This window comes from Phyllobates terribilis, unplaced genomic scaffold (genome assembly GCF_046119375.1).
Source record: "Phyllobates terribilis strain yellow unplaced genomic scaffold, ASM4611937v1 Scaffold_5348__1_contigs__length_52373, whole genome shotgun sequence".
Classification (NCBI taxonomy): domain Eukaryota; kingdom Metazoa; phylum Chordata; class Amphibia; order Anura; family Dendrobatidae; genus Phyllobates; species Phyllobates terribilis.
The window spans coordinates 23,843-39,014 of record NW_027368095.1 but is presented as its reverse complement, the minus strand read 5'-3'; positions in this window follow the sequence as shown (position 1 = coordinate 39,014).

The following is a 15,172-nucleotide window of genomic DNA, read 5'->3' as shown; positions in this document are numbered from 1 at the left end:
ATTAACAAATCTATAATTTTTTAAAACAGAAATTTAGAATGTTAATTCTTGGGAATTACAGATCATGTAGAAAAAAATCCAGAATGTTTTATTTATTTACACAAAAATTCATAATCTATAATTAATATGTTGATTATTATAGCATTACAAATTAGGTTTATTTAATAGCTTAGAATAGGTAATCCCATAATTAACAAGTCTTTAAATTTTTGAAAAATAATCTCATAATATTATTTTTATTTAAATAGAAGAATCTTTTATTTATTGAAACACTTTATTTATTGAAACTGAATTTCTAAATCCATAATTTTTTGCAATTATAGATTCTCCAAATAATTACAAATATGTTTCTAATAAAACAGATAATTAATAAATCATATTGTAATTCTCTAATAACATAATTTCATAATCTTTTCTTTATTTATATAGAATTTTAAAATATGTAATTCTTTTGAAATTACAGATTCTGGTATAATACAAAATTGCATATATATTCTAAATTTATGTTTATTATAATTTTTAATTTAGTTAAACCCTTTATTTATTTAAACTGAATTTCAGAATCTGTAATTCTTTGCAATTATAGATTTGAGAATCAAAATAATTACAAATATGTTTTTAATAAAAATATATAATTAATGGATCATATTGTAATCTAATTATGTAATTCCATAATGTTTTTTTTATTTAGATAGAATTTTAAAATTTGTAGTTCTTTTCAAGTTATAGATTCTGGTAAAATACGGGATTACAAATATATATATATATATATATATTCTAAATATATGTTTATTATAATTTTTAATTTGGATATTAAACTAAAATAATATAACACAATACAATATGTGCATTTGTTTTGAAATATATAATATATTCCTAAAGAAATAAATATTCTCAATAAAATTGCAGGAATGATACAACTTTATGCACTCTATGGGGTCAATATGTTGACCAGTTCAAAGAGTATCTTAATGCTACCTCAAATGACAATATTATTGTCATAATCCAATATGTCAAGATACGGAAATGGAAAGGTAAATAATTTATTAAATGTAATATCATAAAAATCTAATCTGATACATATATCTTATTTATTTAAGTATTTCATATTATAATATGAAATTTAAAAACTATAATTACGGGTGAATTCAAATTGGTAAATGCTGTGGACGGTACCCGAGTTTTTATTGAAGATCATAGTATACTGGAACTACTCGAGTTCAAGAAGAGGTTAGTCATACGACTATTTACTATTATTATGTACATCATTGTTTGTATTGAATATTTGTTATATAGTATTTGTTACATATTAAAATGCAGTTTCTTGGAGGCTAATCCTGGTCCTGCTAATTGACTAGGATAAAGTCGTGTCACCTAAGTCAAAGAAATTACCCAAATACACACTACAGAATATAGTGGCAAGTGGGGATCAAACCCAAGGGTGTCGGATCAGTTTATATCAATAATGTAAGAAACAAGTAACCAATAGGGGTATGTATGGTTGGTGAACAAATGATGCAAGTAATAAGTAACAAAACACGCAATGATGAGTAGTGAATGTATAAGTGGAAAGATTTCACTTATCTGTTCTCATCAATCAGATTGGTATGTGGATCATAGATCCCTAATAACATGTGTTTTAAAACTTTTCAATTGGTTATCCTACTCTTTATTCATAAAAGGTAACTAGTTCAAATAGTTCTAGAAACCCTAATTATGCTATAACCAAGGAATTCCCAAGATTCAATAACACAACCGTATACAGCTCAAAGATAAGTAGGTTCATGCAATACCATTGACAAATCGTCAATACTTGACATGAATTCAAGATCTCTACCCTATAGACACTCACAAATAGTTTATGCAGATATAGATTGCTACCAAAAGGAAATACTCTTCAAATTGAATAATCAATCCTATCAATATGATAGATATCAATAGATCTAGTTCGCAACTCTAGAAAAATCAACATAAATCAATGCATGATAAAGCTCAAGAGATCAAGAAACAATACTCAATTGAAATAGAAACACAAGCATTTAGAATCTTACCACAAAACCGAATCCAAAAGCCTTAAACTTCAAAGTGAACAGTGGGGTTTTTAGTTCTTCATTCTTGAGAGAAAAAATACAATTTACAAAAAGAGAGAATATGATAATTGAGAGAGAGCGAGTCAAAACCCTAGGAAAATCTATATAAATTCCTCTACCAAAATGGCAACATCAAAACTCCTTCAAATTCATTAAGATGAGGCAGTTACATAGACTTTTCGGCTTGGGAGTTACACGACAGGCACGACCGCGGTCGCCAGACCACGGTCGCGGTTGGATCCCTGTTGAACTTGGCCAAGCGCTGAGTGGCGCGGCCGTGGTCAGTTGACCTTGCCGCAGTTTGGTCTCTGCAAACTTCTTCTTCATTTTAGCGCGTCTTCGTCTACCTTTTGGAATCTTTGGTCATGATGACTCATATGCTTCATTTAACGCCTAAGTGCTTCCGAAACACATCTAAAGTCACCTAAAAACACTCTTGGTGCCATCGGGATTGCGCCTATCAAATTCCCCCACATTTAGACGTTGCTCGTCCTTGAGTAAGCAAAAGAATGCTAACTCTTCCATAAAGCACGAAGGTATGAGAGTGTATGGAGGAACTTGATAGCATCGGTCGTCATCAACACTTAATGCTCTCAAGTACCTGCTCTCAAGAACACAAAGACTACGACCCAAACAAGACACTAACAAATTGAAAATAAACAAGAACTAATCTAACCTAAATGCATGTTATTGACATCCCCATACTTGATCATTATGTATCCCAAGCAAGTACATCACAGTGAATCGTAAGAATATGCAATAGTTGTTTCAATCCAAGTTACATATGAATGATAAAGATGATAAGTTAAACAAGAGACATTTTTCCTTCAAAGCATGCCTCGTTCAATAACAAGAAAACAAATGTTCATCAACTCTATATATCACGTAAAAATCAAGTCACTCATATTCATATTTCACCCTTGAATGTCAATCTAAATAGGCATGCAACCACATCTAAATCTAAACCAATAGGTAAAATGCAAAACATTATCAAGAGACGTAGCAGAAAAAATCACAATATATGTTTTTTGTTTTTTTTTTATTTTGGGCCCGTCCATTTTACGGTCCGGGCCTACCTATTAAACTTTTTCACGCGGCCATTAGAGGATCGAATCCGAGGTGATCTTTCACACCACGGAGAGTGCATGCTCATCCAGCAATCATTGAGACTCGAACTCGGAGTGATCCTTCACACTACGGAGATCGCGCACTCGAATGATTGTTGCGCTAGAAGTATATCAGTTCAAATCATATTTCTTATGTGATAAACTTACGTCTCAATAAAATGTAATCCAAATAACCTAAATGCGATTTTGAAAGAGATATAGAAGCAAGTTCTAAAGACAACAATCAAGGAGAAACACACATATATGAGAACATGACCAAATTTAGAGTATCGATCCAAAAGTAGTCCTATCAAAGTCCACATGCTCAAGTAAATGTCGAAAGTTTAACAAACCATTATCATCATCAGAACACACTTGTAACATCAACAACCAAAGCATAGTCAAATGATCCAAAGTACATGCATTATTATAAGAATCCACAAAAGATCAATTAGGGGATGCAATAACCGACACACAAAAACAAGCCAAAATGCACCAAAAACAAACTAGCTAAAACACTCAAAAGCACTTCAAAAATAACCTATATGCATGCAACACGAATACCAATTCCCTCCTACACACTTGAAACGAGCATTGTCCTCAATGCAGCAAAAGAGGACTCACAATAATAGGAAAACGGAAAAAGTAAACATATCTCACCTGGTCGGAGGGAGGAGGTGGATAATGGGAGTAGAAATGCTCCCACTGACCCGTATAGTAATTGAACCGGGTCTCCACGTATTGGCGGAACTCGACCTGCTCTTCCAGGACGCTATGTAGTCTCTCATCGATCCACCCAACACACATCTCTAATCACCCCATCTCCTCGGACAAACCCCACATGTGGAGGTGATATGGCCCAACTCATACCAGAGTCGCTCCCATGGCTCCGTCACCTGCTGAGCACCAAACGGACCAGCAGCTACCTGGTGGGAATCTTGAGCCTGTGGGGCCTGCTGACCGGTCCGCCGAGCCGCCTCCTCAGCCCGCCTGAGCTTGTGCTGGCAAGTTGTACTCTCAGTCTACACCCCCGTTGTGTCATCCGGCGGAAGCAGAAAAGTGTGAGATGGCCCGTAGACGAGGGGCTTGGGAAGACGAATAAATTGATCACCGGTCTTCCCAAACGGCCACAAGTACTGAAAACACCCCTTGATCCGGAACATGACGTGGTTCTGGAGCAGCTAGGTGTCATCGTACTCGTTGCCTCCACAGACAGGCGGGTAGGGGCTCTCGGCACTCTCAAGGTGGATAATATCCACCTGACTTGCCACCAAAAGGGTGATCATGCCACCCATGGTGATCTTTCCTGAAGATCGGCGCCGAGCCTGAACACACCACTGAACGAATAGATCCGCCCAGTCGGGGACCATAGTGCACTCGGGTGCTAGCACCCATTAATACTGAAGGTCGGTAATGGGGACCTTGTTCACTTCCCCCTAACAACAGAAGCACATAGTGATCTCCTTGTGCGCGAGGCGGAGAGCGGGATTGCTGATATGATAGTTGTATGTACCCCCTCTGCCCCGTGGATCATCCCAGTGATCATCGTCCACCAAAGGACGGGACAGTCTCCAACCGTCTCGGCACCCCACTCCGGAGAAGGGTCATTGGTAACTCCAAAAACGTCACTGATGTCCTTAGCCGACATCACATACTTTCTCCCGTTGTACGTGAAAGTGATTCCCTTAAGTAGACCCTCCTCAGTGCTCCGGAAAGTCATGGTGGCCAAGAACTCCTGAGTCATGAGCTCGAGGGTATTGGCCTTGGCGTGAATAAAACCTCAAAGACCATTGTTAGTCAATAAAGACTCCGTAAACCTATGGATCTTGAGTTTCTCGAGCCTCCAATGATAAAAAAAAAACTTCGTCAAAACGATCTCCTTTCGACATATGACATACCAATACTCACCCCTTTGGTCGGAGGGTCTAGATCTCTTTGGAACTCGGATTGAACTCTCCATCCAAATAACTCAAGCAAAACCTCAACAAAATCAACCAAGCACCAAACTTCCAATCCATGCAACCAACCAAGCAACAACACTAGAGAGCAATCTAGGTGGATACTGCCAATTGAAATGAGCTCTTGACCTCAGTAAAAATACCTCAAACCGGAAGGAGAAGAAATGTTGTGGAAACGGAGGCAGGACGTGGTTGCGGTTGCGGTGAATCAGTGGAACTGCGTCGTTTCTTCGTCAAATAGGATGAAGGTGTCCCCTAGCAATGATTTCCGGTGAAAAAAATGGTGGATTGAGGCTAGATGTGGTTGGAAGAAATGTGAGGTTTGAGTTTCTAGGATTTGGAAATTTGGGGTATTGGAGGGTGGGAAGAATATGAATGGAGAAGGGAAAACCATGGAGATTTGGGAGAGGAGAAGATGGGATCTTGAGATTTGAGGTGGAGGTAGAGTCTATGGAGATTTGGAGTATTTTTGTGAGATGTTTAAAAGAGTGTTTGAGAGTTATTTTCGTGGGAGAAGAGGATTGAAGAGGAGAAATGAGGATGCGGGTCTGATATGCTCAACACGCTTCAGAAACCGAGACCGCGACTGCGACCGCGACCGCGGTTGAGTTTCTGTAAAACTCTTGCAGAAATGAACAAGGTCGCGACCGCGGTTGTAACTTTGTGGTTCCTCTATTCTTTTCAACCACAACACACATTTTTTTTTCAAGAAACAAAGCAAAACAACGACAAGAAAAACTAGGAAACTTCTAGCTCGGATTGCCTCCCGATCAGCGCCTTTGTTTAATGTTTTTTGCTTGACTTTTGACTCGTTATATATACTCTTTTGGTCCCCTTGGAACCTCCTCTCTTACAAGTAAATCCTTGAACCAGCTATGAAAAGGTTTGAACCTTAGACCATTTACTTCCTTGACACCCCATATCGACTTAGCCTTTTTCTTCGTCACTCCCTCACACTTAGACTTAGTAGGGGGCATTGAGGCTCTCTCGTTATAACCTGCACAACAATACTAGCATGTACCTTGCCCTACGGAAGTAATAAGGGTGGGGCGATTTCCCAAAATAGTGGTATAGATCATATCGGGTGGTTTAGATCCCTTATCAATCAAGTTAACTTCAAGATTCTCCGGAATAGAAGGTAAAACAGTATTGATCTAGCAGATAGAGAGCAAGTTAAGAGAATTGACGTCATGTATATTATGTTCAATTATATCCCCGTCAAACTCCATAGTCATCATTCCTCCAAAAACATCAATCTTGGTCCTAGAGGTACTCATGAAAGGCTTGCCTAGTATAATAAAAGCCATAGCACTCTCACTCACATCCAAGACAAATAAATCAGCAGGGAAGAACAATTTATCCACTCTAACAAACACATTCTCTACCACTCCTCTAGGTTGCGCGGAAGACCCGTCAGCAAGCAATATTGCAATTTCAGTTTCAATTAGAGGTCCTAATGCTAGTGATTGATACATTGAGTAAGGAAAAACATTGATAGAAGGCCCTAAATCTAGCATGGCTATATTAATCCGAGTCTCACCATAGTAAATATACCTGGATCCTCGTGCTTTGACGGCATCTGCTTTTGAAAAATCACATAAACACGCTCACTTACCTGCACCTTCTGCTTTTCCTTTAGCTCTTGCTTCCGTTTTAGGGTGAGCAACTCCTTCAAGAGCGTAGCATAACGAGTTATGCGTTTGACGAGTTTAAGAAAGGGAATGTACACTTCACACTTTCTAAACATCTCAAAAAGTTCCTTGTCATCCACCAGCCTCCTTGGATCTTTAAGAGCTTCCGGAAAGGGTGCGGGAGGCTTTTCGGAGTAGAGGGGAGGAAAGTTGGGCCTTACGTAGTTCTCTTGTAGAAGGCGGAAGTCCCCTCGATCCTCGTAGTCATCCCCCTTCTCGTTCAACTTTTCTTCATATTAGGCCTCAGAGAGCAAAGCGCAACCACGGTTCGGAGACTACGACCACGGTTGGTCGTGAAATTGAGAGATCTCTGCAGAGACTGAGGCGCGACCGCGGTTGAGTTTTTGTAGCCTACGTCTTTGATTCTCCCTTTTTAGCTTGGGATTGATTCCACACACTTTTTCACCTCTAAGTGTATAGCACTAACATTTTCCCTTGGATTCACCACCATTTGAGATGACAAATGCTTGGAATTCTATTGGTTCTGTTAAGACATCGCATCAGCCAATTAATCAAGTTGCTTCTCAATGTTCTTAATGTTCGACTTTGTCTTTTGGACATGAGTGATGAAGTGTGTGGTCAAGGAATGCATCATATCCTCGGTTGATTACTTGGGAGGCTAGTAACTCGAAGGTCTATTGGGCTGGTAAGGAGCTCGGTATTGGTTGCTAGGTTGAGCTTGTGGCCTATACTGATTGTTCGGATGAGCTTGATTGTATTGTTTACCTCCGGATGGGTCACCATAGCGGAACCCAACATGATCATTCCACCTCTGGTTATAATTGTTGGCTTGATTATCAAACCGAGGTCTAGGAGGTATGTATCCTCCCACGGCGTGGACTTCAGCGGTAATGGTGGTGTCCTGAAGTTGTGGACACATATCCGTATGATGAGACTCATTGGTGCAAATACCACAAGCCTGTGCCGAAGGATCTCTACCAAGAGCCAAACCCTTGAGCATACTTGACGAGCGTCCTATAGCCGCGTCAAAATAATAAAATACCTATCCGATTACTCCAACTAGTAGAGTGGTAAGACATGGTTGATCCCACAGGGAATCATGAATCAGTTCTTGTGATATTAGATTTAATCGACGCAAAAGGTAACAAAAGGGGGAAATTTATTGAAACAAAACTAACTAATAATTGATTTGGAAATAATTATGGGAAAGCACCTTGCCCAACTAGTGTCCACCTAATAGAGTAATTAATTGATCATTGACTTCTTATATTCGCCTTCTACCCTAATGTTTAGATCCTCTAGTTGTCCTAATTCATGTTCTATAGCTAATAGTCCAACTAGTCCTAATAGCTCTTACCTAAATCCAACCCTAAAACTATCAAGATTTAATACCTCGGCAGCAATGCATTCAGGAATAAATAGGAACATGTAGTACCATTGGCTCAAGGCCAATATTTAACACATCATTATCTCTCCAAACAATTACAATCCCAGCTAGGTCATGTATTGATTCGCTACCTAATGATAAGACTCTCCAAATTGGACAAGTCAAACCTAGCAATATGAATTAGACATAATCTACCGAGTTGATCAGGCCAGACAAGCAAATCAATTCAATAAGCAATACAGCACAAGAGAGATAAAACAACTAGGGATATAATTAAAAACCAATGATAGAAGTCTTACAATCAATTCATCTGTTGGCTTCCACCATTTGAATAAAGTAAGTGGATCTACTTCTGGCTCATTGTAAACTACGTAAAAACAAAACCTATAAAACAGCGTAAGATTAGGGTTGAGGCACACTCAAACCCTATTTAATAACCTAACATAAGAAGACTAAACTAAAGAGGCACAACCCGAGCACCATCAGAAAATAAGTCCAAAGTGCAATCTCGATAAAATAGGGTTTCGCAGCTTTCTCAGCCTGACACGGGTGCGGTCGCGCATGTGTCAGTGCGGTCGCGCCTGGGCCAATTTCTCCACTTTCCTCCGCAAACAGTGGCGCGGTCAAACCACGTAATGCACGATCGCGCCAGGCATTCTGCAGTCTTGCGCGGCTGCGGTTGTGTGTGCGCGGCTCCTGCTTCGTCCCTCAATCTTCTCCTTGAATGCCCGTAATCCTTATGAATAACACCTTTGCTTCGCGAGGTCTGGATCACGGTAATATGCGCCATAATCATGTCAAATCACCCATAAATGATGCTAACGACCACTTGTTGCGCCATACTAGATGTCACATATCAATACTCTTGACCTTAACAAGCTTACTAATATATCGGGGCCACTGGAGCTCTCAACATGAACTCTTTCTGGTGTACGTCTTGCCAAAGCTTCTCGTACCATCAACAATGTCATGGATTTGGCTCATGGCTATGACAGGCGTCAAGTTCAAGACACTACCGTTGTAGGCAACGTCTATGATTCTTCTCTCTTGATCTAGGACAGCTTGTCACAACCTCATAAAACGCTCACAATAGTCATAGAGTGTTTATTCATTGGCCTGCTCAACATTTGCAATGGCTCGCTTCAATGCGTTCGCCTTCTTGGAGGGGAAATACTTGTTGAGGAAGGTCTTGTTCAGCTTGGCCCAAGTGTCAATAGTCCCCGTCGGAAGATGATAGTACCAATTTCTAGCGGTGTCCTTCAAGGTAAAACCGAAGACCCGCATCTTGATTTGCTCCTGTGTGACGTTGCTTGGCTTACCACACATGCAAATGTCATGTAACTCACTCAAATGCATGATTGGATCTTCACCACCCAATCTATGGAACTTATGGAGGAGATTGATGACACCGGACTTGAGCTCAAAAGATACACCAGCGTCCAAGGGAGGTACAGTAACCGCCAAGGACTGTTGAGTGAGGTCGGGAGCCATAAGCTCTCGGAGTGTTTGGACAACCATGTTCTCAAGAACAATCTCGTGCACAACAGCTCGCAAATTCCTGTGAAATGTCCATTTGATTTCAGGATCAGGATTAAACAAATAGGAATCATTAGCACGGGTGTGGACCATAAGATAGGTCCACACCAAGGTTAGTTACAAAATCAATATAAACTAAAAACTGTCTCCCCGACAATAGCGCCAAAATTTAACTAGGATAAAATCGTATCACCTAAGTCAAAGAAATTATCCAACTACACACAACAGAATATATTGGTAAGTAGGGATCGAATCCAAGGGAGTCGGGTCAATGGGGTTTGTATGGTTGGTGAACAAATGATGCAAGTAATAAGTAACAAAACACGCAATGATGAGTAGTGAATAAATAAGTGGAAAGAGTTCACTTATCCGTTCTCAGCAATCAAATTGGTTTGTGGATCATAGATTCCTAATAACATGTTTTCTAAAACATTTCAATTGGTTGTCTTACTCTTTGTTCATAAAAGGTAACTAGTCCAAATAGTCCTAGAAACCTGAATTATGCTATAACCAAGGAAATCCCAAGATTCAATAACACAACCGCATAAAGCTCTAAGATAAGTAGGTTCATGTAATACCATTGACAAATCGTCGATACTTGACATGAATTCAAGATCTCTACCATATAGACACTCGCAAATAGTTTATGCAAATATAGATTGCTACCAAAAGAAAATACTCTTCAAATCGAATTATCAATCCTAGCAATATGATAGCTATCAATAGATCTAGTTCGCGACTCTAGAAAATTCAACATAAATCAATGCAAGGCAAAGCTCAAGAGATCAAGAAGCAATCCTCAATTGAAATAGAAACACAAGCGTTTAGAATCTTACCACAAAACCGAATCCAAAAATCCTTAAACTTCAAAGTGAACAATGGGGTTTTTAGTTCTTCATTCTTGAAAGAAAAAATACAAATTAAAAAAGAGAGAATATGAGAATTGAGAGAGAGCGAGTCAAAATCCTAGGAAAATCGATATAAATTCCTCTATCAAAATGGTAACATAAAAACTCCTTCAAATCCATTAAGATGAGGCGGTTACAAAGACTTTACGGCTTGGGAGTTACACAGAAGGCGCAACCACGGTTGCCGGACCGCAGATGCAGCTAGATCTCTGTTGAACTTGGCCAAGCACTGAGTGGCGCAACCACGGTCGGTTGATTGTGACCGCGATTTGGTCTTTGCCTACTTCTTCTTCATTTTAGCGTGTCTTCGTCTACACTTTGGCGTATTTGATCCTGATGCCTCATATGCTTCATTTAACGTCTAAGTGCTTCTGAAACACATCTGAAGTCACCTAAAAATCACTCTTGGCGCCATCTGGATTGCTCCTATCACTAATCTTTATTTGTCCCACCTTCCCAAGGCACATACTAATATTGTGGCTGATTATTTCGGCATTTAAAAAAATGAAAGTAAACAAGGTATTATCGCTAAATATATAAATTATGTTATTATATTGTATATAACATACTATCCCATTCTCCCAGAAATCAAATTGGGTAGTTCTTGCAACAATTTAAGATATCAATGATAGACGTGGTTGGTACTATAGCTCATGCAAGGTGTGTAAGAAGAAGATCATTCTAGAAGATGGGAAATTTTGGTGTTGAGGGTGCAACAAATATGTCAAGTTTGTTGTGAAAAGATATAACAACTTTATTTCTGACTATTATGTAATTAATATTTTTGTTTTGAAATTTTTTATAAACCAGTATTGGAAATGCCTTCTAAATGTTTGATACATTATAATTTTATTTTTTGATGTGTATTAGATTCAAGATAGAGTCGATGACAGAATTGAAGGTGGTCAAAATGATGGAGAGGCAACTATAGGATTTATGTTGATGTACTTATAACTAAAATTAGTGAACCACTTCCATCAATTGTTAAAGCTTTGTACCCCTCTCTCTTGACATTCAAAATCTAGCTACTTAATTCCAAGAAAGAGTAGTTCTTTCCCTGACACATGAGATTGTTGATACGGTGAATGATTACATGTTGTCTCAACTACCCGGAGACGAGGTAATCTATCTTATCTCATATAGTATTTCCAAGTCAGGTGAAAACTATAGTAGTGATCCTAGAATATATTCAACCAAACATCTCAACAATATTAAATGCTCTGGGATTTCAAATCATGTGTTGAAATTGAAGATAGGTGTTCCAGTAATGCTTCTCAGAAATATTGACCAGTCTTCAGGCCCATGCAATGGTATAAGACTGATAATTACTCGACTTGGAACCCATGTAATCCAAGGTGACATAATCTCATGAAGTAATATAGGTCATAGTGTGTACATCCCTCACATCCTACTTACACCGTAAAATAATCGATATTCGTTCAAGTTCTAGAGAAGACAGTTTCCTTTGATGGTGTGCTTTACTATTACTATAAACAAAAGTCAAGGCCAATCATTGTCTCGACTTGGTTTGTTCTTACCAAGGCCTGTTTTTTTCTCACGGAAAATTTCAAGAGTTACAGGCAAAGAAGGTTTGAAGGTTCTAATATGTGATAAAAATGGTCAACCTCAAACTAAAACCTTGAATATTGTATATAAAGAGGTTTTTTAAAACTTGATCTGATTAGGTATGTTAATTCCTAGCCTAAAATCATTGCTTTAGATCACATTTATTATAGCACTCACTTTTGTCCTGTCCCTGACCTTAGAATTCGGCCAAAATTCAGCCCTTCATCCAATTAGTCCTCTGATTATAATGTAATGAAATGTATTGATCATGTGTTAATTAATTTAACTAGAATGGATTGTTTGGGTGCAGATGACCGATAAGAATTAGCCTCTTTGCATGCCATATTGTATGGACCATACCTATTATTGAGGATGTCTACCAGAGACCACGTCATTAGTATTGACGAACCAACAAATACAATATACAATTTATTGTGTTTCTTTTCTTTCAAGAGTTTTGGGAGTGTCTAAGTTTAGCTTTTTATGAGTACATTGTTTTGTGCAGAAATGATATTTTAGTGGCTCCTCTATTTGTCGCACAAAATTTTTACTAACCCTCGCACCCGCGGTCATCAAAGAGGGTGAAGGTTTGTTCGTGACGAAATGTTTGGAGGTGTTCGTGACGACCAGTCCAGGCAATCACGTGACAAGCAGTCCATACATGGGCGTGACGATGTATATGGGGAGGAGTGGGCGTGAAGAGCAGTTCACTCTTGGTCGTGACGAGGGCTATAACACAGGGCGTGACGAAGAAGCTATCTCATGGTAGGAGGTGTTTTTGATGTTCGTAAGTATTTTTATTAATTCTAAATGGTTATTTAAGCCTTTTTATGCTATTTTGACAAGAAAATCACATTAGATCATGGTGGTAGGCTTGCTGGGGTTGTAAGGGTGTTCGGCGGGATGAAAACGTACTTGTAATGAATGAAAGGTATGTATTAGGTGGTTTTCACAATGTTGTGTGTTATATAATGACCTATATTGAGATGTTGTGATATTATATGGCACTTGAATTCATCCTTGTACTTATGTTTAGTTTGTAGTCAATTTTGTATAGACTTGTAGGTGGTTTTAACATTGGTATATTATGTGTTGGAGTCACCTATTTGATTTCTGAAATTCATAGTTGTTTACAGCTGTATTACACCCACAACAAATAGAAGCTGGTTACAACACACATACAGTTGTATAGCATAATGCCTATTCCACAACCCTACTTCAAAACCCTTTTCCACAACCCCTATATAATAGTGATTCCGATATATGTAATTGTTTCCACACCCACAAGATCCACAAGCTCCATTCCACATTCATCAATCTCTTATTAGATGGCTTCTTCATCAGTCATCTCAAATAAATTTTGTCATTGCGGTTTTCCTTTAGTTCAACAAACCGTGGAGGGTCGGTTGAACTTTTTTAGAAGGTTCTGGGGTTTTCCAGAATTTGGAACATATGATGTGAACAAACCAAATAACGAAGAAGGTTGCAATTTTACAGAATGGACCGATCCACCGTTCTGTAAGCGAGCCCAATAGGTTATTGATGAACTGTGGAAAGAGAGAAATGCGCAAAGTGAGTAGAATGAAGGTCTTATGAGGTTTAATTTTAAGTCTAAAGAAGATATCAAATATTTGGATAAAGTTAGAGCGATCAGAGACGTAAGTCGTCTTAGAAAATCTAAGACAGATCCTAACCCATGATTTCTGTTTTGTTTTGTTTTATGCCATGTCCGTGACGAGCATCTCGGTAATGGCCGTCACGACCCGGAGAGCCAGTGCAAAGTGAGGCAAACACATGATTGCTTTCCAAAACTGTAAATCCAACCTCAACCAACATTCAAAGCTGTTTTCCTACTAATTCAACATTAAAAACTACCTAAATACCAAATCCACCTAACAAACTCATTACTAAGATAATTTTTACACTAAATGGTATTAAACCCCTTATATAGCTAAAATCACCAAAAATATCAATATTCCTAACATAAAATGTATTTTAATCAATTTTTTTTATCTAAATACCTACAAATTGTACAATAAAATACAACAATTCTTAGAAAATTCTTATATAATCAAATATCTACAAAACCAATACTACAACTACAATCAACAAAAATTTTAACATTTTAACCATATAACATAATTAAATCTAATTATTTTACCTAAATACCTAAAAAATCCACCAAAACTTAGAACAATTTATAAAAAATTACCTATACAACAAAATATCCATCAAATCAATACTAAAACTAAAATCTCAATATATATCAACATTTCAACCATAAATTTAAATTAATTCACATTATTTTAACTAATTAACTACTCAATCTTCCAATAATTCAACCTAAAAACCTATAGATCCAAATATCTTCCAAATCAACTCAAATCTTCCATATACTTCAAGATTCCAACAATATTATGCATATATATCACATTAATTCAACCAAATAACATATAGATCTACATAAACATCAACTCAAACAAGCTAGAAATTGGACAACTAACCATATCAACTTCGATTCCGATCTTTAGAATGAAAGAACAACCAAACGAGAGGGCTACGAGCACCGGATTGAGCTCAAAAAAGCAAAAACGGATTTCGACCGAATGGATTCTGCAGAGGGAGTTTGTGGGAGGCGGAAGGAAAAGGAAATGGAAGGTTTGGTGGTGTTTTAGGCTTTTATAAGCCTAAAACACGCTCCTCGTCACGGACTGGCATGGTCTGCTCGTGACGGGCGAGTTTGTCTCATTTGTCACGGACGGCTGCTGACAACTCATGACGCCTGCTTCAGAGTTCCATGTGACGAGCACTGCGGTGGTGGACGTGACGACCGCGTGTGCGACAGATAGTAAAAACACATGTGCGACACTTAGCAATTGTCTATTTTAGGGAACAATTCTAAAGTTTTCTTCTACCTCAACTCTATAGATGGTTTTTCTTATTATTTTCTTCCTAATGTATTCTTAAAA